This window comes from Tamandua tetradactyla, chromosome 2 (genome assembly GCF_023851605.1).
Source record: "Tamandua tetradactyla isolate mTamTet1 chromosome 2, mTamTet1.pri, whole genome shotgun sequence".
Taxonomy (NCBI): Eukaryota; Metazoa; Chordata; class Mammalia; order Pilosa; family Myrmecophagidae; genus Tamandua; species Tamandua tetradactyla.
The window spans coordinates 27247901-27274029 of record NC_135328.1 but is presented as its reverse complement, the minus strand read 5'-3'; the positions used below and the strand labels follow the sequence as shown (position 1 = coordinate 27274029).

General features: G+C 40.4%; 1 long non-coding RNA gene and 1 pseudogene across 2 annotated transcripts in view; both read left to right on the top strand.

Moving 5' to 3' along the window:
* The window catches only part of LOC143659467 (uncharacterized), a 234427-nt gene that overhangs the window by 197272 nt on the left and 11026 nt on the right, over positions 1 to 26129 (top strand). The window contains exon 4 of one of the 2 annotated variants that reach the window (XR_013163563.1): positions 4506 to 4708. The exons of the other annotated variant lie outside the window; for it this stretch is intronic. This is a non-coding gene — a long non-coding RNA (uncharacterized LOC143659467). Of the gene's footprint in view, positions 1 to 4505; positions 4709 to 26129 lie in introns of those variants that run through there. 2 annotated transcript variants of the gene reach the window in all.
* LOC143665006 (large ribosomal subunit protein uL30 pseudogene) lies at positions 7155 to 8458 on the top strand (annotated as a pseudogene).

The following is a 26129-nucleotide window of genomic DNA, read 5'->3' as shown; positions in this document are numbered from 1 at the left end:
GAAATTGGCATAGAGGTTTATTTCCCTAGGTTTTCTTCATGGGCAGTATCCATGTTCTCGTTATCTAGTCCACATACTATCTAAATTCAGGCAGCTCTGCAGCTTCCTGAGTAAACTTGGTCTCAAAACTCTATGCCTAGGCTGGGGGTCCCAATGGCTGGACACTACTCATAGGACCTCCCAGACCCCCAACTCCTTCTTGCTCGTGGGGATTCTTCCACATCTCTCCCATTTGCTTTCCCCTCTCCCCATATCAAGGGCACTTACTGTTCCAAGGTCCCCATCAGAACCTTCTCAAGATATCACTTTTAGAAGAAAAGAGCCATGAAGAGAGACTGTAACCAAGAGAATGAGCCTGGCTACTCTTTTGGAATGAGGATGAAAAAATGCAGTGAGAATCAGACCCTAATACCACCATATCAGGAAACACAGAATGTAATAGAATGTATTTTCCCTTTTTTAACTTTTGGTTCTATTTTATCAAAACGTGTACATAGTTCTAGGAAAAGCAGCACTTCCCTGTCCATTCCTAAATCCTTCTCCTCAGAGGCAATCAGATAAATAGAATCTTCTGGCATTTATCTTTATATAAATAAATCAATCTTATGTTGCTGTTTCTTGATTTTATAAGAGTATAACTTGAAGTATTATTATTGATTGCCCTCTATGGTAGATGAGGATTTACGTACCCACGTTTCTCATTCTTCTATTCTCTCAACATAATTACATGACCATATAAAGTGATTTATAGCTGAGCTGTGAAGAATTATTTGATTATTTTCTTGCATAATATTTTATTGTCCTTCGAGTTAATCTTGTTTTTATCTTTTGCTTAGTTTTCTGTATACACATTATTAATTCATCCCCAAACTTATACCCAACTGTGTAAATTTAAAACATAGTAGATAATCTATCAATGTTATCACTTTAAAGAACTTTCTTCTGGATCCTTTTAACTTGTTCCAATGTAGACCAGTGTGGTGGGCTTGGAGATGTGTTGCCCAGAGCCCCTTTAAGAGGGAACTTTTGTCCCAGCTACTGGGAGTGAGTCAGAAGACAGCCTCCAGCTGTCAGCTCCTTCAGGGTTTGCCTCAGCTGCAGAGAGCTGCCCCACCCAAGAGCATGCCCCGCCTAGGATGGCCCATATCCAGTGACTGATAACAAGGGAGCGCATAAATGCCTGGGAATTTCAGTCCACCTTGGACAATTCTAATGGGCTGCAACGCTCCAGAGCTCACAATACAACTTCTTGCCTTGCCCAGTCTTGGTCTTTCGTTTGCTCTTCAATACGTGCTTGATTGTTAATAAATATCCTGCATGCCAAACTCCACTCAGCATTTACTTCTTTAATGCCTAGTTACTGTTAGGGCCCCTTCATAGAGGTTGTCTTGGAATGCCCTTCCATTATCATCTTGAAGATTCCCTTTGATGCATTATATTGGATTCCCTATTTCCCAGATCTCATGTCTGCTTCTCTTTGGTTTACAACCTTGTTTCAATTGAGCACATCCTCCAGTAGTTTCCTGAAGAAAGGTTTATGAAATACTTATGATAGAGTTTGTGATCTGAAAATGGCTTTGTTATTCCATCACATTTAATTGATAGCTTGGTTAGGTATCAAATTCAGGGTAAGAAATAATTTTCCTTCTGTATTTTAAAGGCAGGGCCCAATTTTCTTTTAATTCCAAGACTTCTGTTTACAGTTATGATACCAATCTAATTCTTGAATCTTTATGTGAGAACTATACTTCTTTCCTGTAAACTTTCAGGATCTTTTCTGTGTTCCCTTTGTTTTGAAATTACATCTTTTAGTTTTTGCTAACCATCTGTGCTGGTTTGAAATGATGTATGTACCCTAGAAAAACCATGTTTTAATCCTAATCCCATTTTGTAAAGGTAGCCATTTCTTCTAATCCCTATTCAGCATTGAATGCTTGAAACTGTAATTAGATCAACTCCCTGGAGATGTGATTTAATCAAGTGTGGTTGTTAAGCTGGATTAGCTGGAGGCATGTCTCCACCCATTTGGGTAGGTCTTGATTAGTTTCTGGAGTCCTATAAAAGAGGAAACATTTTGGAGAAAAAGAGAGATTCAGAGAGAGCAGAGCAGAACAACATAGCCATGAGAAGCAGAGTCCACCAGCCACTGACCTTTGATGATGAAGAAGGAAAAGGCCTCCCAGGAGCTTCATGAAACAGGAAGCCAGGAGAAGAAGCTAGCAGATGATGCTGTGTTTGCCATGTGCCCTTCCAGATGAGAGAGGAACTCTGACTGTGTTCACCATGTGCCCTTCCACTTGAGAGAGAAACCCTGAACTTCCTCAGCCTTCTTGAACAAACATATCTTTCCTGGATGCCTTAGATTGGACATCTCTATAGATTTGTTTTAATTGGACATTTTCTCAGCCTTAGTACTGTAAACTAGCAATTTATTAAATTCCCCTTTTTAAAAACCATTCTGTTTCTGGTATATTGCATTCCGGCAGCTAGCAAACTAGAACACCATCAATCTACTTTTCACTTTCCAAAGTTTTGTTGCTGCTGACTTCTGTTTTCTTTTCCCTTATATAGTTATGCCTTTAAGCAAACAGACTGGCCGATAGACAAACAAAAAATAACAAAATAGTATAGTGGCTAGTGGCATTTAAGTAGAGTTTTAGGAAGGAAGAAGCAGGGGATAAATACGTATGTTCAACTTGACCTTTTTAAGCAAAGGTGGAATCTGTCTTTCTTGCTGTCCCCTTTCTTTCCTCCCTGTTTGGTTTTGTTGCCTCCTTTCCATAAGCACTAATGCGTAACTATACTATACCAGAATTTGTGTTTATAAGTCATGGTGGTGGCACCTTTGACTCTATATTGACTAGGGTAAAAAGTCACTCTGCCCTATCCTGAATCCTGTTCAGATAGTGCCAAGAGCTAATTGGGTTCCTTTCTGTTATTACTTTTTACTACCAGGACTCATACTCTCCAGAATTCTGTAGACATTAGGGTTTATTTTAAGACTTTTAATCATTGCTTCATTGTTTTTCTAGAGTCAGCCCTTTGAAACTCAATCCAGTTTGTGAATTACATATGATTTGGTCACCTATAAATTTTCTTAAGACTCAACTTCAGAAATGTACATCTTCAATCAGTATGGAGACTTTTACATCCCTCTGGGAAATGTTAACAGTGAACTAGACCCTTGAACACACTAGTGGAAATTCCCACTCATGATCTTCTTTTCTTTGTTGGGTGGGAGTGACTGACATGGTGAAAACAGAACCCCTCAACTAAAACCAATGAATAATTAGCCCTGAGATTACTGATATCAAATGAATTCTAATGAATTAACTGCCTAATTATTTTTTAAGTCCTTTAAATTTAGATGTGATCAATATATTAAATACAGCTATTTAGCACGTTGTGATAAATAATATGAACTGATAAGGCTAAAATTATTATGGGTATTGATTGATCTGGAAAATGATAAATAAAATTAAAATCTAACCTCTTGTTCCTTTGTGCTGCAGTGATGAGAACAGCAGCAGGAGAACCAAACAGCCCTGATTTTTTATTTCAACCACTGCATTTAATAACTTTATGATTTTAGGAAGTTAGTTATCACACTAACATTTATATTCCTTATTTGTAATTTGGAGGACTATTCATTCCTTCATAGGGTTGTTGTAAATCAATCAGTGTATGTAAAGTGATGAGCACACTAATACCCATATATAGTAGGTGTTCAGTCAGTGGCAATTTTCTTCTCTTGAGTCATCTATATTTGGCAAAGAACATAGTGATTTTGTGTGCAGTAAAAATTTGGGACCACACTATTAAAACTTCTTTACAAAAAAAAATCTATAAAATTAAGATTATAATGAACTGTATTAACTGAAGTCATGAGTCCACATAGGTTTTGACCCATTCCTCACACACTCACTGGAACTTCATATTAAGTTGGCGTGAGAGCCTCAGACTTAGAGAAGATTCCATAACCAGAGTTAACTGCAACAAAGAAACTTTGGGTCTGTAAATAAGACCTGACAGCTAATGCAAAGATTAACCTTAATGGTGTGCATTAACAACATGCAATTTAAGATTGGCAGTGGAAAATTCTCCCTGAGAACTGGCATTAGCCAGGATAGGTCTTGACATGTGAATTCACATGGGCAAACACATTTGTTCAATACATGTTTTTCATCCCAAAGACATTAATTAGCACATGCAGAGACACACAGGACCAGAAAAAGTGGCCTTTTTATTCATATCAACCCATCAGGTGGTACAGACTCCATTTAATGTAATTGTCATTCAGCAGTAAAGACTCACTCAGGATAACTTAACAGTGACAGGGAAATTGGATGGAGTTTCAAATGGTTGACTTTAGAAAAACAATGAAATTGTGACCAAAAGTCTTAAAGTTAACCATAATGTCTCCAGAGGGTTGGAGGGTTTATGTCCTGATGGCAGAAAGAAATCAGCTTTGGTAATTATGGACTTTGACCAGATTTATTTCACAGGATCCTGGTCCTGAGTCAGATTTCAGATTGAAGGATGATACCACTATGATCACCAGCTCCTCTTCGCTACTGTGGCTTATAAAGGGCCAAAGGATAGAGGGACCATAAGGTACCTGGATATTGCCTGCATTAGGGTTGCCTACACTAATGGTTACTCTCAGGCATGGGTATCAAAACAAATTGTATAACCTTGTCATGGCTTATTTGTATCTATCCAATTACAATTGTATTTTTCCTACTTGATAAAAAGTTATAAAAATTAATATAAGCTATCTGAATGTCTCAGAAATGGTAATATACAAAAGTATTATGCTGTTTATATTTCAAAGGATAAAATTATTGTCATAATTTGGTAAAATGATTATTTTATTAAATGTGCTTTATTTGGAGCTGAAAGGTAAATATCTTTTCTAAGTTTATATTTTTTGTTGTAGAAAAAATGATATTTTCTAATGCCAAGTACTCTATGTTGCCAAGTCTTTTATGGAAAATCCAAAAATGGGGTTAGTGATCACTGAGAAATAAGGTATTTCCCAGATAGGCATAATCCTAGAATCAGGGATGAAATAGGGATTATTGTTGGTCAGGGTGGCGGGTATCTGTAGAATTATGATAAGGATTTGAGAAATCCATACATGCCCCAAGAACTATCTATAGACTTCATCAATATTACCTACTGCATATACACACTGACTATTAGAGTGGCACGTGGTCATTTCTTTCACTCTAAAAGGAGTCTTCACATTTGAGAAGGTTGGTAGTCTTGTTTCTGTTCTAAATATTTGAATATGATCTGTCTACCACTTCACCTGGGGCAGATTATCACAGATTGGAAAAAAATGCTAAGATATATAGGTGAACATCTCCATGGGCCAGGCACTGAGCTAAATTCAAACTCATGGAAGTACCATAATGTTTTCAACATCAGGGAGCTCATTAGTGAAAAATGAGCCAACTTTAAAGCCTGAATTGATCTAATCTCAAACACGAAATTCCTTTTACTCTGCCGTGAGGCCTTCCAATTGAGCACATTGGTTTTTTGTTGTTGTTGTTGTTGTTGTTTTCTTGTTTTTTTTTTTTTTTTGGTTCTATTCTTTTAAAGATTCAGTTCCTATGGGGCAGTCACAAGTGTATGGGTATACAAGGATGTAGAACAATGTGTATATTCCTTTAGGCTTCAGTAATCAGCCATTTAATGTAATGAAAAAGAGAGGAATAGTGGTTTCCAGTGACAAGTAGGGAAAAGAAATGACCCCAAGCCAATAGGGAGCCCGCTAGCAGAGAGGCCAGATCCTGCATGGGCAGTAGGCAGCCGAGCTTCTCCTTGCAACCCTGCCAATGGCTTTCTGTGTGACCTTGGGGAAGTCTTTACCCTACCCTGACCTCCATTCTCCCATTTGTGATATGAAGAGGTGAAACCAAACTCTAGAAACCAACTGGCTATGTGCTCTGGCTTCCTAACCACCCATACAAAACAGCCAGTCTGTGGAACAAAACAGACTGTTCAAATCTCATCACTGGCTGGATTACGTGAGTAAATTATTTAATTTAATATTTATATTTTTAACCAACCCAGTCTTCCCATGCCCAATTATTCTGGTAAATAAATTACAACAAATATGATCCCATTGGCTTTGCCAAGTGTCAAACACGGTTAGAAACCCTATTTCTGAGACTTTAACATCATGTTGGCTTCGTGGTCAAAGAATAAAAGTGGGAAACTATACACAGAGAAGTATGAAAATTTTTCTTCACAAATTAAAGGTATTACAAAATAGGAGAAGCCATGTTAAGTCAAATGGGTCCCAAGGATGGTCCATAATGACTTTATATACATCATTCACTGGAGAAAAATTCTCAAGGAGACTTTCAGTAAGACCTAGTTGATATATGAATATATTATGTTTTACAAAAAACCACCTCGGAAAGGTCATAAAAAAAATAGATGAAACAGCAACAAAGGTCCACTCAGATTCACTGGCAACTGAGTGGATGTTTGAGAGGTTCCTATTAGGTTTCTGATTCTTGGGGGATAGATAATGGTTTAGGGGTCTGCCCTGGGGCAACCCCTAGCTGCCAACCCCTAGCCATCATGGCAGAAGGGGCAGTAGAGCTTGTTTCTAGGGCCCAGGTCTGTGGCCCTCTAGCAATAAGCCCTTTCTGGAGCCAATGCAGCTGCACTCGCTTTTTGTAGAGAAAGGGGATTTTTTAAAATCTTTTTTGGGGGGGCATGGGCAGTCTCCGGGAAGAGAAAAGGGATTTTTAGACATTATTTTTTCTGGGAGTAAAAAGGCTGCTCAGCCCTGAATGAGGGGAGCACATAATTTTGAGTTAGAGTAGTTTACAGCTAGAAAGGAACTCTAAAGCTATGAAGTTTTATAAACCATAGCAAAGAGATGAAGACTGCAAGGGTGTGGCTTTCTCACTTGCGTAGTAAGGGAAAAATCAGGGGCAAGATGGGAGTCAGAGCAGGGCCCAGTAGATGGTGGACTTCATGTCACTATAAGGTCCTGCTCAAGAAGCCAGAAAAATCAAGGTCTCAATTAGGAATTGAGAAATTGAGAGGGAGGCATGGTCCACCACCACAACCACTGCTACTACTGCTGCAACAAAGGACAATAACTACAAAAGCAAGCAACAAAAAGAACAATGACCCTTTTGCTCTTTATGGACAACCAGCATTGCCTTGAAATGGACAAAAAGCCAAGAGTTGAGGAAGGTGGCCTTCAATGGATCATATTCCCATTATGCCTGCCAACAAAGAGAACCATCTTGTGAATCAAATCCTGATTTTATAGGGTTCCTCTGCATTGCCCAACAACTGCCTACTGTGTCTTTAAAGGGGAAAGTCATTTTGGCTTAAAGCTACAGGTTGTAATTGGGCAGCAGTGAGACCAGGTCCACTTGTTCCAACCTACAGGACATTCAAGGACAACACTGCTTGGATTTGTCAGGCATCCAGAGGGTAGTCCTGGAAAAGCTACCAAATTGCAAAGCTTGTGCAAGAATTTTCAAAGAAACAGAAAAAGAAGTAGCGTTAGATCCAATGTGATTAAAGTGGGCCGGATTGAGGCTCAACTGTAAGGAGGAGGGGCAGGTCCTCCCACCATGACCCCTCACACCTTTTCCTGTGTCATGTCTGCCCATCTCGGAAGCAGAGCCCTTTGTAACAGCTCCTCATCCCACATGTAATTTGAGGGGGGGTTGGGGAATAGTTTTGGTTCTTACTCAATTGACTCTCATACTGCCCAGCATGTACTTTGTTTTTGACGTTCGTTATTGACTATTTGCACTTGGCCTTTGGTAAACTGCATCTCCAGAAAGAAAATTGCCCAAAAGATGTTTGAAAGATGAGGAAGAAGCTTATTTATGAAAAAGCTAACACTATCACAAGGAACACAGGCTGATGTACAGAACTGAGATTTGAATGGCTATGATGGCGAGAAAACTGGTGACTTCTGTGTACCTGTGGAACCCAAACTGGCATTTGTCATCTGAATCAGAGGTATCAACGGTGTGAGCCCAAAGGTTTGAAAAGTGTTGCAGCTTCTTCGCCTTCACCAAATCTTTAATGCCCCTTTTCTTAAGCTCAACATGGCCTCACTTAACATGCTGAGAATTGTGGAACCATATATTGCATGGGGGTACCCAAACCTGAAGTCAGTGAATGAACTGATGTGTAAGTGGGGTTATGGCAAAATCAGTAAGAAGTGGATTGCTTTGATTGATAATTCCTTGATTGCACAATTTCTTGGTAAATATGGCCTCATCCTCATGGAGGACCTAATTCATGAGATCTACACTGTTGGGAAATGCTTCAAAGAAGTTAACAACTTCCTGTGGCTCTTTAAATTAGCTTCTCCCAGAAATGAAATGAAAGGACCACACATTTTGTAGAAAGGGGAGGTGCTGGCAACAGGGAAGACCTGATCAATGGCTTGTTAGAAGGATGAACTAAGGTGTCTACTATGATTATTTTTGTAATCTGGTCAATTAATAGACAGTGACTGCTTTCAAATTGAAAAGATATTTAAAAAGCCCTTGGAATGCACAAATCAGTGGGAGAATAGCCATTTGGAAAGGATGTATAATTTTTGTTTCCCAAGCAACACTCAGAAGCATTCTGCCATAAGTCAGGTGTGTGACACATGGGCCTGGCCCACTGCACGTGAGCACATCCCACTCTGGAGGGAAATGGTAGCTTTACCCTGGCCCCAGGCACATTGCTGCCCCTCCAAAGGTCAGCCATGGGAGGGGAGGGGTGACAAAGCAGTGTCTCCTCATCCCCCATTTATTTTTTCTGAATCTAATCCCCTTACGTATAAAAGGGTACAGTAATAGCAGCTGGTGGAAAAACCTGTGCTTTCTGGGTTGTTGTGAAAATCAAATGAGATAACATGTTTACTTTCTCAACATAGTGTCTAATTAATTCCATTCTTTTGCTTTTTCCCTCCCTTTCCATCTCTCAGTTAGAGCCAGTCTAGATTCATTGTGGAGTCAACAACCCCATCCAAAACCTGTCTAATCCTCCCTTCTTAGGAGAAACAAGTAAACATCCACAATTTTTCTCCCATGGAACCGAGACTCTCTATGACTGGTTCTGGCTGATCTCTCCACCCTTACCTCCCATCTCACCATCCCACAGGAGCCCACTCCTGCCCCACCCTTTTGTCTCAAACTATACAGACTCTGTCTCAAGCCCGGCTGTCCTAATTCCACCGTCTACAGGGCCCCATCTGCCCGTTGCACTTTCATCACTGCATGATCACACTGTATTGCATTGTAATTCTTTTCATTTCTAGTTTCCTTTCTAGACTGTGAACTCTTTGAAGGGATGGAGCATGTCTCATCCATACCTTGATATCTGATGCCCAGTAGGTAACCAATAAACATTTGGGTAATAAAAAAATTAAACCAGACCCTGGGAGGTTGTGAAGATGGCTTGGATATTTTAGAGGAATCCTCTTGGTGTCTTTGAAGACTTCCCACCAAATAAATACATATGATTTCATTTTAGAGAGAAGGATAGTTGATTCTTCTCTGTGAACAAGGAAGATACTTCCTTCTTTCTTCTTGATGTGTGGCAAAGGACATAAATTATACAGGAAACAGGACATGGAGGCATAAACCTGCTTAATCCAATTATATATTTCAATCAACAGACAGGGTTCCAAGACTTGGGGGGGTGGTGTCTGAAAGGGAACCACTGCAGGGAAGTCAAGAAACATTTGCTTTTTACTCTTCTTGGGAAGGAGAGAAAGAGAAGGAAAGAGAGAAGAAGGCATGCGCTGTCACAGGAAGTGAGAATCAATGCGTACTTGTTTTAGAGCACAAAGCTAATTCTTGAAGAGGATGTTCAGTCTTTGGAAACTTAAATAGTGGATGCAGAAAATAATTTTCTGAAGACAAATGAAAAGAAGCACACACACACACACAAAAAAAAAGAAACAAAACAAAACATCTAAAGCGGAGAAAACAAGAACCAGGCTTTTAAAAGTAATGGCAGTCTACAGCAATTTGTCTGAAAAGAGTCATGCTTGTAGCCTATTTAGGACCCCGACAAAAGAATACCAGAAGGCGGCCAATGTGGGGGTGCAGGTGGGGGTGCAACCAGAGGACCAGCGTGGATGCTGATAGTTACTGAGCCTTCTACCAAGTCCTTCCATTTTACATGCTCCACATTACATGGGCTGTAACAGGACAGCTCTGTAAAGTAACAGCTTATTACTTGCATTTGGCAAATAAAATAGGCACAGATATTAACTATTTCAAGGCCAAGGTTTTTGTTTAGCTGGTTAAGGGCACAGTTGAGTTTTGAGCCTGTGTCTACATGACCCATCTTCTACATTCCCTCTCCTCTAGGTGCTCCTTCCTGCCATGGGATGTGACCCACAAGGCCCTCTAACCTTGCTTCCAGACTTTTGGTGCAGCTAACTGTACTGTGGCTTGTGAACCCCAGAGCAGGGTCTCCCATGCCCCCTGTGGCTTTGCACCTAGTTAAATGGTCACCACTCACAACAATAGCAGGTGACCCACTCTCCTGCATATAGCCTCAGCACCCTTGCCCCTTTCTCATGGCTGAGTGCTACGGTCCTCACCTGGGATCCAGGCTGAGGAAAGGACTGCCATCTGGAACCTTGCCCACCACCACAACAGGGGACAGAAAGTGTCCTGGAGCAGCTCAAACCAGCAATTAGATGCTCCAACCCAGAGGTGACACCGCTTACCTCTCATTTGCCAGGAAGACTGGGCAGTGCTGTCCCATCCTGTACGTGGAAAGCTAAAATCAGAAATATTTGGTAAACAGTATGAATGACTACCTCAGCACTTGTCACTGTCAACATACCTGATATTTTATGTATTTGTCAAACTTATTTATTTCCCCCTGTCTTGAATGTTGGTTCTGGGAAGGCAGAGGTTTTGGTCTGTTTCACTCATGAACATACTCAGTGCCCATAACAGACACTCAACAAATGGCCAAATGAATGAATCTATATTATCTGTTCCTCCATTTACTTGCTGAATGGTCTTGGGAAAGTCGTGAATACTCTCTGAGCCTTGAAGTTTCCTCTTAGAAAATGACCTCTCACAGGATCATGGTGAGACTCGAGATAAGTCAAAGCATGGAGTACTGGTCCTTGTCCATAATAAGCTATGCATAAATATTAGCTTCTTTCCATCTCCAGGGGTCAAATTAGCCTGAATTTTAATCCAGTTCTCAAGCGAATTTATATGAAAAGAACTGAGCATATGTGTAGTTTGTATAAATTCCAGAACTCTTCCGTTTCTTGCCCAGTGTGCAGAACAAAACTGATGATCCTTCCCCGATTTTTTTTTTCCTAGAGTCACTGGAAAAGTCTGTAAACAGAAGAAGCTTTAAAACTCAGGATGGAGGTGGGACTGGGTACAGTCACAGGCCAAGCGCTCCTCACTGTGTAACAAATGAGGTGTGGGCATAGCAGGGGAAATGGGCACGTTCTGCACTGGTCTGGTGAAATCGTGTTGGCCCCCAGGTGCACTTGACCTGATAACAACATTTGGACAGATTTATCGGCTGTGAACTCTGCACCAAGAAGAAAAGTAAGGCTTTTTTTTTTCTGCTTCCAAACGTAAAACACAAAGATTTGTCAGCAACAAGGCCAAAGTAAGTAGAGGGCTGGATTCTCTCTGACCTCAGTGGCTGGTGGTGGCAGACCTCATGGGGACCCCAGGCATTAACCTCATGGAAACCTGGGGATTTTGGGAGGCCACTTATGAGAGTCTGGGCTGGGTAAGAGAAGGGAGAGCCCATCCTTACTTTGCACCACAGTAAAGAAAGGGTGGGGGGAGAGAAAGCAGTCAAGTCATACAAAACTCTCCAGAATGTGTTGTAGTCCTCTTCCCTATGTTTTTTTGTGAGATCATCTGCTGGGAAATTTGTTTGAAAAGGATAGGAAGAGCCAGTTTTAAAATGCCCCAGATTAGACTGATTCCGAAGAGTCAGAATACCAGATGCTTGAAGTTTATGAACCATCTCTCATGATACATACAGAAGAGAGAAAATGGGATTTGAACTCAAGATATAAATTCAAGCTCCACAATTGATTGACTCTATGATTTTGGGTTAATCATTGACTCCCTAACCCTCAGTTTTCTCATCTGTAATATGGGAATGATAAAACTCAATTTAGGGGGCTGTTGTGAGAATTTTGTGAGCTAATGTTTGTAAAATGGTGTTATCAGCTGTAAAGTACAAATGCAAATATTGGTGGCAATAGTATTTATAATTATTCTGGAAAATTATAAATAATTCAAATTTTTTTTCTTATTTGCCCTTTGAGAGGAGGTTAAAAACTCATCACCCTCTTCTCCCTTGGCTGCTCTTATTACTTCCCTACAAAGCCAATTAGCATATGTATATACAAATACAATTTATCTATCTGTCTATCTATCTATCTGTCTATCTATCTATCTATCTATCTATCTATCTATCTATCTATCTATCTAATCTTTCTACTATCTATCACCTATTTATCTAATATAGAGAGTGCCCATCCCTTCTTCAGCATTCTCACTGCCATTCATGATCTCTTTCCTATGTGGTTGCAGTCGTCCCTGAACTAGCTCAGCTGTCTTTGTGCTGTCCTTCTAATCCAGAATAATCTATGACCCTTCGCCTGAGAAGCCTCTAACCCAGTACAAAATTCAAAGTCCTTAGTTTAGCTCAGTGGTTCTCAACTAGGGGTGATTTTGCCTCCCCTGGAGAACATTTGATCATATCTGAGAACCTTTCTGGCTGTCACACTTGGGGGATGCTGCTGACATCTAAAGGGTGGAGGCCATGGGTGTGACTGTGCAATGCACAGGGTGGTCTCCCACCACAAAGATTCACCCTGCCCCAAACATCACTGGTCCTGGGATTCAGGAACCCTGGTTGAGCCTGTGAGCTCTGCTTGACTGGCCCCTGCATGCATTAGGCTCCAGCTTCATCACTGCCCTCATATTTTTGCCTCTAGCCCATGTGATTTACTCTAGGTCATTCCATCAGTTCCCAAACTGGATGGCATCTCTGGGCCTTTATTCTGGCTGCCTTTCCTGCTTTGAGCACTCTTCTCCTGCCTTCTTCATCTGCCCCTCTACTTTTCCTTCTTTGAGTCTCATTGTGTGATGCATATTCTTTAGGAAGCCTTCTACACACCACAGCCCCCTTCTCTGTTTGCCCACAACCCCCCTGCCTCTTCTCTCTCATAAGATTAGATCATCCATCACACTGTAGTGAAATGGGCCTTGCTTGAGGAGGACATCTAATTGCATCTGACTCACCCTCCTATCGGTGAGCTCAGCAAGGTCTGGGACCCTGTCTTTTTCATTACTATACCCTTAGAGCCTAGCACAGTCTGCACACATAATCTCCAGAAGTGTGTGTAATTGAAAGAGAACATATTCATATCAGTGACTGTCTTATAGTTTGGTCTACCAGGTTCTTTTGGAATGTTGTTAGGTAAACCCCTTGTGTAAAGATTCTATCCCAGTTCTTTCGTTACTGTGTACTCCGGATTGTCCAGGATTATCCCATTTTCATTAACATAGTTAAAATTGATTGATTTTATGATGTCCCATGAACATGCTAAGGATTGTATATTGAATCTTCACTCTAGTGAATCCTTACTATTGTAAGTTCTCTCATTATCTCCATTTTGTAGTTGGGGGATAAGGAGACAAGTCACACAACAAGGAGTGGAACCAGAATTTAATCCAGGTGCTCTGGCTCCAGGGACCACCCTCTCATCTGCTGTGCATTATCAGTCCATTGTCTGAGTCTCTGTTCTGGTTTATGGTTTAGAATACGTGTCACCTGGGAGCACAGTTTCAGTGGGTCATAATTTTAGAGATGGAAAAATAGAGCTTATAGGAGACAGTCATCCATGACAAAACCATGTCAGAGACAAGCCATATATTGGTTTGAAGTCTTTCTGTTCAACTCAGGGAGCCAATGGCACTCTTTCAGCTGTCTATAGTTGCCAAAATTTGCCCATCAGCTGCAGCATAGAGCCTGAATTCACAGGTCTTACATGAGCATGGACTCTAGGAGTCTTAGCACCCACTTTGGGGACCTGCTGCAAATAGATCTTTGCCTAATTACTTAAACCTTTAAAAATCTTTGCCAGATCTGGGAAGCTTTGATTCTTCTCTGGGACAAGTCCTACATCCTGGGAGGTCTCTGAGCTGAATCCATTTGCCACAGAACTCTAAAAGCTTCCAGGCTGCTTAACTCTTCCCAAACTTTCTGGTTTAAAAATATGTTCCCAATCAGTGGTTCTGGGTACGTCCTTTGTGCCTAGAGAATGCTGCTCCCTTCAGCTTTAGAGCAGGCCAGCACACGGTGCAGACCAAAAAATGTGACACTCCATTTCTAGACTGAGTGGGCTGAGAATACAATGTGGGGGGAGGGGGATTTCCATGCAATTCTGAGAAGAAAGCTTTGCTTTTTCCAGGGTGGTCCAGTGGTCTTGGATTACAGTTGGCTCCATTTGCTGGAATATTTGGGGCAATCTCACAGAAAGTTAATTGCAGAAATTCTCCTTTTTGATTTCTTTTCTCTAGGGAATATCTTTTCAGGGCCCAAATCCTATCTCAAAGGTAGGCAGTTGTGATTCATCAAGTGTATTTCCTAACTTGCTTTAGTCTTTTTCATATATTCATTCAATGGGCACTCACTGAGAGCCCATAAGGTGCCAGGCACCCTGGTAGGTGCTGGGGATACAGGAGTAAAAATGCAGGACAGCTGTCAAAGTGCTCACAGACTAGTGGGGAAGACACAACAAAGTCGGCTGATAGTGGTGAGTTCTATAATTGAAGCTTAGAGATCTGGTGGAGCGCACAAGAGGGACCACAAATCAGCTCTAGAAATCAGCAACAACTTCTCAAACTGCTTCATGAAGAATAGAAATGAGTCAGGCAGAGATAAATGATTTCAGTCAACAGAAATAGGATGCATAGAATCCCTGGGGCAAGAAAGAGTATAATTCTTTTGGGAAATGCAGGTAGTTCCATCTGGCTGGAAGGTAGAATATGTGGGGTGCTGGTTGTAGAAGATTGGGGTTAATGAAGAAGTTGGTGAGGAAGGACGTTAGTGAAATAGTCATAAGTCATGTTCTGCAAGAGCCTTGCAGGTCATGCTCAGGATTTTGAACTGTATCTTGAGGACAAATGAGGCAGATTCTAATCAGGAACATGGCATAATCAGATTGGCTTTATATTAAATCCATTTAAGAGGAGATTCAGCACAAAGGGGTCTTTGTGATGAGTTTTTATCAAAACAAACTTGTTCCTGCCTTTCCCATCAGAGTCTAGCACAGAGAATGCAGGGGAGTCCCTCCAGTAGTTGGGTGACAGGCCACAAGGGAGGGCTGGAGAAGAGCCCAGCAGACCCAGGAGGTAGCCCAGCAAGGGTTGAACTGGGTACAAGGATTAAGCCGAGGTAGCAAATGGGATGCAAAGACCTGGAAGGAGAATGAAGGAGCAGGAAAGAGGAGTGGCTTCAGAAAGACTCCATTTCCTGGGGAAAGGTGGGGAAGAGACACTGGAGTTCTAGATAAATTTCAGCTTGAAGTATAGGGATTCAGGTTAAAGTTGAAGCTTAAAATTCTAGATGGGTTATCCAGAGGAAAAGGAGAGGGTCAGGCACTTACCCAGTGCCAGGCCTCAAAGCAGGCACTTTGCAAACATTTTTCTTCCTGACAGTGCCAGGAAGTAGCATCATTACCCACCTCCTCCAGCCCAGGAGAAGGCATCTCAGAGAAGTAAAGTAACTTGCCCAGGGTTGCACAGCTAGTAAGTACACATGCAGGCTCTCAATTTTAGTATTCTCTAGCGTCAAACCCCTTTTTACCAAATGTTGGAGTTGGCACTCAACCCTACAACTATTGTGTTAGTTTCCTAGCTACTAAAATAACCATCATACAATGGGTTGGCCTATACAATGGGAATATGTTGGCTCCTTGTTTTGAAGTTAGGAGAGGTCCAAAACTGAGGCTCAGCAAGGCGATACTTTCTGTCCAAAGATTGTAGGGTTCTGGGGCTGGCTGCAGGTGATTCTTAGTCCTTGTTTTCTCTTTCATATGGCAATGAACATGTTGGGAATCTTCTCCTTTCTCTTCTGGTTCTGTTGACTTCCAGCTTCTGGCTGCTCCCTGTGGCTTCTCTGTCTGTGGGCTTTCTCTGAAGGCCTCTATTAATAGTATTACTTTCCTGATTCAGCTGGGACACACCATAACTAATTTAACCTCATTACAAGGTCCTATATACAATGGGTTCGCACTGACAGGAATGGATTAAAGTTAAGAACATGTTTTTCTTGGGTACATAGCTAACAAGACACTATAACTCTTTTTAATCCATTGTGTCCTGATGCGTCTTTAATTTTTCCTCTTTAAAAGAAAACTGGGTTCCCTTTAGCTATTTCACAGCATTGAATCACCATTCCACAATGCTCTGCACCAAGAACTCATTGGTTCCAGTTCTTCTACTGGAAACATCATCTCACACCAGGGTCTGCTGCCTGCACCACCGTGCTCAAGTCTACCCCACCTTTTCACAACTGCATGCATAGCAGTGGGGAGAAGGTGAGGCTCCTTATTCCCTCAAGAGAGACACACCTCTCTCCTTTAAAGTTTAATGTCTACTCATCAGATTAAGAGAGGCCTAATCTGCAAGGAATATTAGTACCCACATATTCATCTGCAGTGCACAACACATCGTTCTAACCCTGGAGTTCATTGAATCCTATCTTAAGGAAGTTAAGGGGGGTGTGGGGGTAGTTCAGTGGTAAAATTCTTGCCTGCCATGCGGGAGACCTGGCTTTGATTCCTGGTCAAACAAACAAACACCAAACCAAATAAAAATTCAACAAATGGTGCTACAATAAGGGGATGCTCACATGGGAAAAGAATGAAATGTGACCACCATCATACAGCATAACAAAGAAAAAAAAATCCTATCTTAAGGAAATTAGCCAGTGTTCTCAAAACGGTCACTCCTGCTGAGCTACCTTGGGTAACTTTAATGCCTGGGAAGAAGTAGCCACGTTATGTCAAATATGGAGTTGGTGTGCCTCTGTGGAAGGAGCTGGAATACTGTGTCCAGTAGTTCCAGCTCTGCCACTTACTAGTGAGGGAATTTGGGCAAGAGTCTTAATGTCAGCAAGCCTCACATGTCTTCATCTATATATGGGACTCATAATGCTTATCTCCCAGGATTTTTTTGAGAACTCCTTGTACAGAGCCTGGCACAGTATCTATACATAACCAGGGTCTCATAAATAGTAGTCAACATAGCCAATATTCCTATGAGCCACTCACCATCCCCAAATGCCAATGATGCTCCATCCTTAGCAGCATTTATGATTCATGTGCCTGTGAGAGTAGAGGTGCTGGTCACATTCCATCCAAAGTGTGTACCAACGAATCCTGGGCCTGAGCGAGACACTCCGGCTCATGAACAGATGAATTGTTCTGAAACTTTTTCTCAGGGGCTTGTAAGAATGCTCACTTCACGAGGTGGTGGTAAGAATTAAGAAGATTGACCCAAGTGTGTTTGTAAACTGGAAAGCACAGTTGTTTTTTTACAGTATCTGTTTCTGTTTATGATTTTTAGTTTTTAAATCAAATTCATTCCAGTATAATTGACATATAATAAAATGCTCACATTTTAAGTGTCTTCTTTGATGAGTTTTGACAAATGTATACAAAAGTGTAACTAACACTTCAATCAAGATACAGAGCATTCCCATCACTCTAGAAACCTCCCTCAGGCCTCTTGGCAGTTGAACTTCAGACACTTAACTGACTTCTACCACTATAAACTAGTTTTGCACATTCAAGAACTTCATATAAATGGAATCATGCTGTATGTTCTCTTTCATGCCTGGCCTCTTCTCTCAGTGTAATGTTTTGGGGATTCATTCATGTTGTCACATCTATCAGTATGTCATTACTTATTATTGCTGAATGATATTTCATTATTTGAACATACACAACAGGGTTCTCTGTTAACCAGTTCATGGACATTTGGGTTGTTTCCAGTTTTGGATATTGTGACTAAAGCTGCTTTAAATACTCTTGTACAGTCTTTTTGTGAACAAATGTTTTCATTCTCATAGGTGAATACCTAGGTTTAAGATTGCTGGGCTGTATATTAAGTGTTTTCTTAACTTTAGAAAGAACAAGGTTGTTTCCCAAAGTGGGTATAAGAGGTTTCTCTTTATGTTCTGGATACTAGACCTGTGTCCTATGCATGCACATGGATATTTTCTCCATCTTTGGCTGGCCTTTTTCGTTCTGTTTTGTTTGTCTTTTTTCTCTCTTGTTTTGTCTTTTTGTTGTTGGCTGGCCTTTTTACTCAGTGTCCTTTGAAGAGCCAAGAGTTGTTTTGATGAAGATAGAATTATCAGTTTTTTCTCTTATGAGCCATCCTTATTGCCTCTTGTTTAAGAAATCTTTTCCTACCCCAAGTTTATGAAGATTTTTCTCTCTGTTTCTTCTAAAGCTTTTATCATTTTGTGTTTTATGTTTAGGTCTGTGATTCATTTTGAATTAAATTTTGATTATGGCATAAGGTAGGAGCTAAAGTTCTTTTAAATTTTTTTTCAATATAGTTATCCAGTTTTCTCAGAACCCTATGTTGGAAAGACTCTCATTTCCTACTGAATTATGTTGGTGCAGTTATCAAAAATCAATTAACTATATATGTAAGTTTATACCTGAACTTCCCAGTCCTACCCGTAGATCTATATCTATATCTTTAACGAATAGGATGATGTCTTGACTAATAAAACTTTATAGCAAATCCTTAAATCAGATAAAGTACCTCAGTTTTTTGTTCTTCTTTTAAAAACCCCACAGATGGGTGAATACCAACTTGTTCAACACAATTGCATTTGCATTCCAACACAATTCCATTTACATTGGACCCTTAAGGAAGCCAGTTTAGAGTCCAAATGGAATATACTAAAATCAGACTGAAAATATCTGTATTTACATAACTCTTCAGACAAGAGGGTCACACATTATTAATGCTCACATATTTTTGTATTCTAGCATCTACTTTTAAAACATTTTCAGATTCCATATTGAACGTGTTCCCATGCATGTGTTTATTGTATTCCCTCTGTCTTGAACACCACTTCCGTCTTTCTCTGAGCTCATAGTCATTCTTCAACAATAATCTCAATCTGTTCTTTATTTCTCTACCTCCACCTCCACAACTCCCTTCCCCCTGAAGCGGCCCATATCTTGATGTTTCTATCATGATGCAATGTGTGTCCGATTTAATCCAGTAAGTACTAATTATGCCCAGGTTATGCCCAAAGTAGGGAGTTAAGGAAACTTCTTAGTTATTTTCAAACATCCGAGGTAGCATTTGTAGATTTTCCCCCCTTTTTACCAAATGTAATCCTATCAGCATTTAGGGTTTACTTTAGGTAATTGCTTTTACCATGCTCTAAGAAGGAAAGACCAGAAAGATGCAGCAAGATTTGCCCAAGATCACCTGGTGATTTCTGAAACAAAACTAATCCATGGGCAGCACTGAAGGCCCAAATAAAGGGGACTCAAGGTCAGGGGTCCTGGGTCCTGGTCTTGACTTTGTCACCAGTGCTTGCCACATAAGAAATGTATTTATTGATGAATGAATGAACTTGAAAAAGTCACTTAATCTCTGTTGGCCTCACTTTCTATTTCTATAGAATGAAGGAGTCAGAATTGATGGTCTTTAGTTCCTTTCAGGCTTGGAGTCAACTGGTCTCAGATTCCATTTCAGCTTTATGATTTGTGAACTTTCATGCTCCTTTAGAGCCAAATGAAGTCCTAAATTAATCACTATAGTAAAGACTTCCTGTTGAGATTAATTGGAAAAGGAGAATAGAAATGCTACTTATGGAGTTCTTACTACGTACCAGATGATCTGTTAGATATTGTTGGTATGTTTGGAAATGTTTAAGCATGTTATGTCAGACTTCTCCCGTCATCCCATTCTTATAGGATGTGTATACTTTCCATTTATCCTTCTAATTTCTGTATATCAACTTTCAAAAAGGATTAAGAACTACTCTTCTCCATGATCTCGTCTCAAACTATTTTACTAACGTTACTTGTCATTACTTGCCATCCTTTCTTCTCTTTGTTCCAACTAAACCAAACCACTTGCTATTTCCCTAATAACCTGAGCTTCTCCATTTTATATTTTTGTTCACACTGTGTCTTAGATTGTGACATTCTCTCCCCAGTACCACTTCACCCCATCAACTCCCAGTAGCCTGGAAAAACCCTAGAGTATCCGTTAGGATGCTTACAGCTTCCTGTTACAGAATATTCAACTGACAGTGACTTAAACAATAGACATTTCTCACCTTACACAGCAGGAAGTCTAAGATACCAAAACCTATGTGCTTTACATCCTTCTACTTTGCTGTCTTCAGCATGTGGGCCATTGTCTTCAGTCTTATTCCCTTATAGTCACAAGATGGCTGCAACTGCTCCTGGTGTCACATCCTCACACATTTATGTAAAAAAAAAAAAAAAAAAAGAATTACTCTTCTAAGATGAGGAAGGAAGAAAAGTTGCTGTTCTATGGAGAGAAATGAATGTTTCATGCTTTGTGAGAAAATTATTTACCTGAAAATGCTTATTTCTAAAGTACTTGATGCTGATCTTAGTAAATATACCATATTCCTCAAAGTTGACTGATTTCCTCCATTACCTCATTTATGCAGGTCAACTCTAGTACATCTGCTATCATGAAATCCAGGTGGGAGGTTTGTATTAATGTGATTTTACTACATTTGCCTGGATTATGAGGTAGAGACCAGGGGAGTTGATGGGTCAGGTATTTTCTTGGAAAAGAGAACCTCTGGAGGTGGGTTGCTCCATGAATTGTGACACTCCTCTGTGGCTGCCAAAAGGAAATCTGCCTTGATACAAGGCCACTGTTTTTCCCTTCCCTTGTTCTTCCGCAGGGACGTTGGTCAAATTTGATCACGTAAAGTGACATAAAGCACAACTTCTCCCACCCTATGCCTTTGGGTGCTGGATTTTTAATTGAGATCTGGAGCTATGGTATTTTTTTTTATTGTCCTATGAGGATTTGAGTATCTAAGTTGATCTGATAATGCTTCTATTCTCTCCTGCCTCTCTCTGCAGAGGGCAGGGTCTGGCAGATGATGTATGGTTTCTGTTAGAGTCAGACTCTGAACCACTGAGACAAAGAAAGCTTCATGTGTTCTGTAAGAGGAAGCACAGAGAAGAGGAGCCATTTGCATCTCTTTATACCCTAACATGCCAGAGTGAAATATACAGGCCATTCCTAAAGAGTTATTCAAGTAAAGAAAGAAAACAGCCTAGAGACTGTGTTTAGTGACAGCTCTAGAATTTTGTGGGCCATACAACCTGCAGGAAAGTGCTTCTATGAGAGAGAGGCAGTTCTGGATCTAGGAGGAGAGTTGCAATTCATAATTCATAGCCGGCACTGCTGAATTTACAAGCACTTAACTTACTTTGTACAAGCCAGGAAGGGACAGTGTCTGCCTTTATTGTTATGCGGCATATGCATGTTTAAATATAAAGCCAGCATGCTTGTGCCAGGGAGATCCTCAGGGTCATCCTGGGTCTGCTGAGGTTAGGTAGGCACGGCATTCACAAGGAGAACCTGCTGGATCATTTGCAGAAAGCTGTGGTCATTCAGCCAGAGGAGTGAGTGTCTGCCACGGTTAATAAAATCCCATCTTTCCTGAAGGTGAAGCTTGTGTAACTTTGCTCTGCTCTGAGGCCTACCTGTCATCAGAGGCAGGAAATCTGATGGATCTTGGAGGCCCCCCAACCTCCATCTCCCCCATCCTGTCCGGGCTCAACTGAAGAAGTCTCTGGTTCCATGCAAAGTGGTGCTTGAACTGCTGTAATTCTGGAAAGCTAGAGGCTTATGTAATGGTAATGGAAAGAATACTGTGTAGAGAATTGGACTGGGCTCCTCTACTTGCTAACTGTGATACTTTGGGCATTGATTTAGCTCTCTGCAAGTCTCAGTTAACTCATCGATAAAATGGATGAAAAGAACTAAAAAAAAATGCCTCCAGCTCTAAAATTCACATTGTTCAGAGCATAATGCTAGTATAGCAGCTGTGAATTTTGGAACAAATGATTCACTCAGGAGTTATTCAGGACCCCACAACCAATTAAACAAATTCAGCTCACTAGGTGGGAACTTAAGCTTCTAAGTAGACTGACTTTGTCAAATCTCTCAGACAATGAAACATCAGTCTTTATGACATACTTCAGTGGCATTAGAAGGAAATAAATCATTCTTTTGTTTTAAAATGTTAACTTTTTAGTGGGGCAAATTATTGCCAGTTAATTTCTACTTAGGGTGCTAACTCACATAATGACATTTTGGAATTGTTTATGTGGTGGGCATTTTCAGGATCTAGAAAGGTAAACTAAGAGTTTAGAAGACTGCATATCAGACGTGGACTCTCTCTCTCTCTCAGACAGCACGGCAAGCAAACTCACTGCCCTTCCCCTCTCTTCATGGAACATGACTCCCAGGGATGTAAACCTTCCTGGCATCGTGGGACAGAAATCCTAGAATGAGTCGGGACTCAGCGTCAAGGGATTGAAAAAACCTTCTCGACCAAAAGGGGGAAGAGAGAAATGAGACAAAATAAAGTGGCAGTGACGGAGAGATTTCAAACAGAGTTGAGAGGATATCCTGGAGGTTATTCTTATGCATTTTATAGATATCCCCTTTTTAGTTTAAGGTGTATTAGAGAGGCTAGAGGAAAGTGCCTGAAACTGTAGAGATGTATTTCAGTAGTCATGTTTCTTGAAGATGAATGTATAATGATATAGCTTTCACAATGTGACTGTGATTGTGAAAACCTTGTGTCTGATGCTCCTTTTATCTACGATATTGACAGATGAGTAAAACATACAATTAAAAATAAATAAATAATAGGGGAGACAAATGTTAAAATAAATCGAGTAGATTAAAATACTAGTGAACAATGAAAGGGAGTGGTAAGGGGTATAGAAAAAGAGAAAAAAAATAGGGGGAACAAAGTTTAAAATCTGTTGAGTAGAGTGCATGGCTGTGGTTAGAATGCCTGCCTCTCATGCGGGAGACCCGGGTTCGATTCCCAGACCATGCAACGCCCCCTGCCCCCGCCAAAAAAAAAATCTATTGAGTAGATGGAAATACTAGTGGTCAATGAGATGAAGGGGTGAGGGGTATGGTATGTATGATTTTTTTTCTTTTTTTTTTCATTTCTTTTTCTGGAGTGATGCAAATGTTCTAAAAAATGATCATGGTAATGAATATACTACTATGTGATGACATTGTGAGCCATTGATTGCACACCATGCATGGAATGTTTGTATGTTAAGAATGTTCATGTTTGTATGTTGTTTTGTTTTGATAATAAAAAATAAATAAAATAAAAAAAAAGAACAAGACTGAGAAATGAAGTCTAGGCCTTGCCTGGGTAAAAGAAGCTTATGTAGGTTTGGAGAGATATTAATTATATCTACACTCTTCATGCCATGTTGGAATATATGAAGGGAGAAAAAATTTTGTTACCTTCAGGAAAAAATTAGGCTAAGCATGCCTCTATTTATCCTTACTAAGAACTGATAATTTCATTCTAGTATTTAAAATATCGGCCATGAAAATATTTCTTACAGTTCATCTTTACCAGTCGTATTAATAAAAACAAGTTAGTCATGCAACTATTATGCCATGAAAATGGCATGTTCTTATGAATTTGTAAGTTTTAAAGTGAAAATATTAATAATCACAATTCATTTATTCATTCAGGGTGATTACTTCCTGTCAACATTTACCTTTAATCCAACAAACTGATTTGTCCTTGGGATGAGACTATCTTTTAAAATAATTTCCCCCAGAGGTATCTCTACCATGACTTCTCTCCTGAGCTTCAAAGTCACCTTTTCACATAGATGCTTTTCCTACCATCTGAGGCCAGATCAAGCTCACCTCCCTGGTTTCCTAATGGCCTGTTGGGCTGCTACTACCCTAGCCATTCAGGCTCAGCACTCCCAAGACTTCCCTAAAATCTCCCTTTCATCTCTCCAATTCACATCGACTCTGCTCAAATCCATCCCTTCCATGTGACTCACCTGTATTAGATTCTCCTTAACATTGCATGGTTGAATCTCCTGCCATCTCTGGTTAAATTTCTTAAAGAACAAATTCAGCCATCTCACTATGCTCAAAACCTTCAACTACTCTCCAGACATGTGGAGTTAAACCCATACTCAGTGACCTCCACTCAAGGGCCTCCATGATCTGATTCTCTCAGGATTGTCAATTCTAGTCCCTAATATATTTCCACTGACTCCCAAGACATAGCTCCATAGCACTAGTTCTGGCTCTTCAAATCTGTCTGTACATTTCACCCTGGACTGTGGTCATACCGTAATCTCTATCTAGAATGCTTTACTCCTTTACTTTGCCTATTGAGAATCTTCTGGTTCATCATACTCCTTTAGAGAGGTCAGCCAGGAAAACGGCCTATACTTGACGGTTCACTGCAGAATATTTAATCCAGGGGAATGAGTCAAAAAACTGTTGGAAAAGCTGGAAGATCCAACAAGGGATGATGAGGCATTTGAGAGATTGGCACTAAGAAGAAGAAGCTGGGACTCTTAAGTTACTGGAGGCTGGGAGCTAGGGTTATCCAGTGGAAGCTGAGGACATCCAATGGTTCTGGGACATAATGGAGATTCAGCCACAGTTAGAGATACTGCCTAAAACTTAGAGAGAAGGGCAGAAATACCCTGGCTTCTTGCCCTCCTCCAATCTCCTTCCATGGTTCCCACTGGCTGAACTTAGCCTGAAGCCAGTTAGTGAGCATGGAAAATGCAGTTCTTTGTGGTCAACCCTCTGTGATATTGTGCAGAGCAGGAAAAGGGTGAGAAATGGATCCCAGAGCCAAGAGGCAAATAGCTAGCATGTCTGTCTTCCATGAAATCATCCCTTTTCTGTTGCAAGCACGCCTACTCCCAATATCTCCGCTATGCTGTTTGAACCTCTCAGACAGTCTCTAATACAGCCTGCCTGTTATAACTATCATTTTTTTTGTGTGTGTGCTGCCTCAGCATCCATCTTACTTTGGCTAAGCCACTTGCTTCAACACTGACCTTTGGCCTTTATAAACAGCCTTCCAGCTCTGGAGCATAAATTCACCCAAAACTAAGATTTGCATCTGCTGCCACCACCCTCACACCTCAATCAGAACCCACAGCTGGTCCCAAATGATAAGCTAACCATCCTCAGCATCTTTGGACCCACAGTTCCCTTTTCATGCACATTTGCTTTAAACAACCAACCCTTGACTTCTGCAGGGAATCCACTAACCCCTACTCTTTTTTTTTTTTTAAATTCTTTTTATTAATCAAAAAAGAAAAGAAATTAACACAACATTTAGAAATCATTCCATTCTACACATGCACTCAGTAATTCTTAGTATCATCACATAGATGTATGATCATCATTTCTTAGTACATTTGCATCAATTTAGGAAAAGAACTAGCAAAGCAGCAGGAAAAGATATAGAATGTTAATATAGAGAAGAGAATTAAAATAATAATACTAATAAAAATATATATATATATAAAGTAAAAAGAAAAAACCAAAAACAAAAGATACAAACAAACAAACAAACAAACAAACAAAAAACCATATTTCAGGTGCAGCTTCATTCAGTGTTCCAACATAGTTACATTACACTTAGGTATTATTGTGCTGTCCATTTTTGAGTTTTTGTATCTAGTCCTGTTGCACAGTCTGTATCCCTTCAGCTCCAATTACCCATCATCTTACCCTGTTTCTAACTCCTGCTGGTCTCTGTTACCAATGATATATTCCAAGCTGATTCTCGAATGTTGGTTCACATCAGTGGGACCATACAGTATTTGTCCTTTAGTTTTGGGCTAGACTCACTCAGCATTATGTTCTCTAGGTCCATCCATGTTATTACATGCTTCATAAGTTTAGTCTGTCTTAAAGCTGCATAATATTCCATCGTAGGTATACGCCACAGTTTGTTTAGCCACTCGTCTGTTGATGGACATTTTG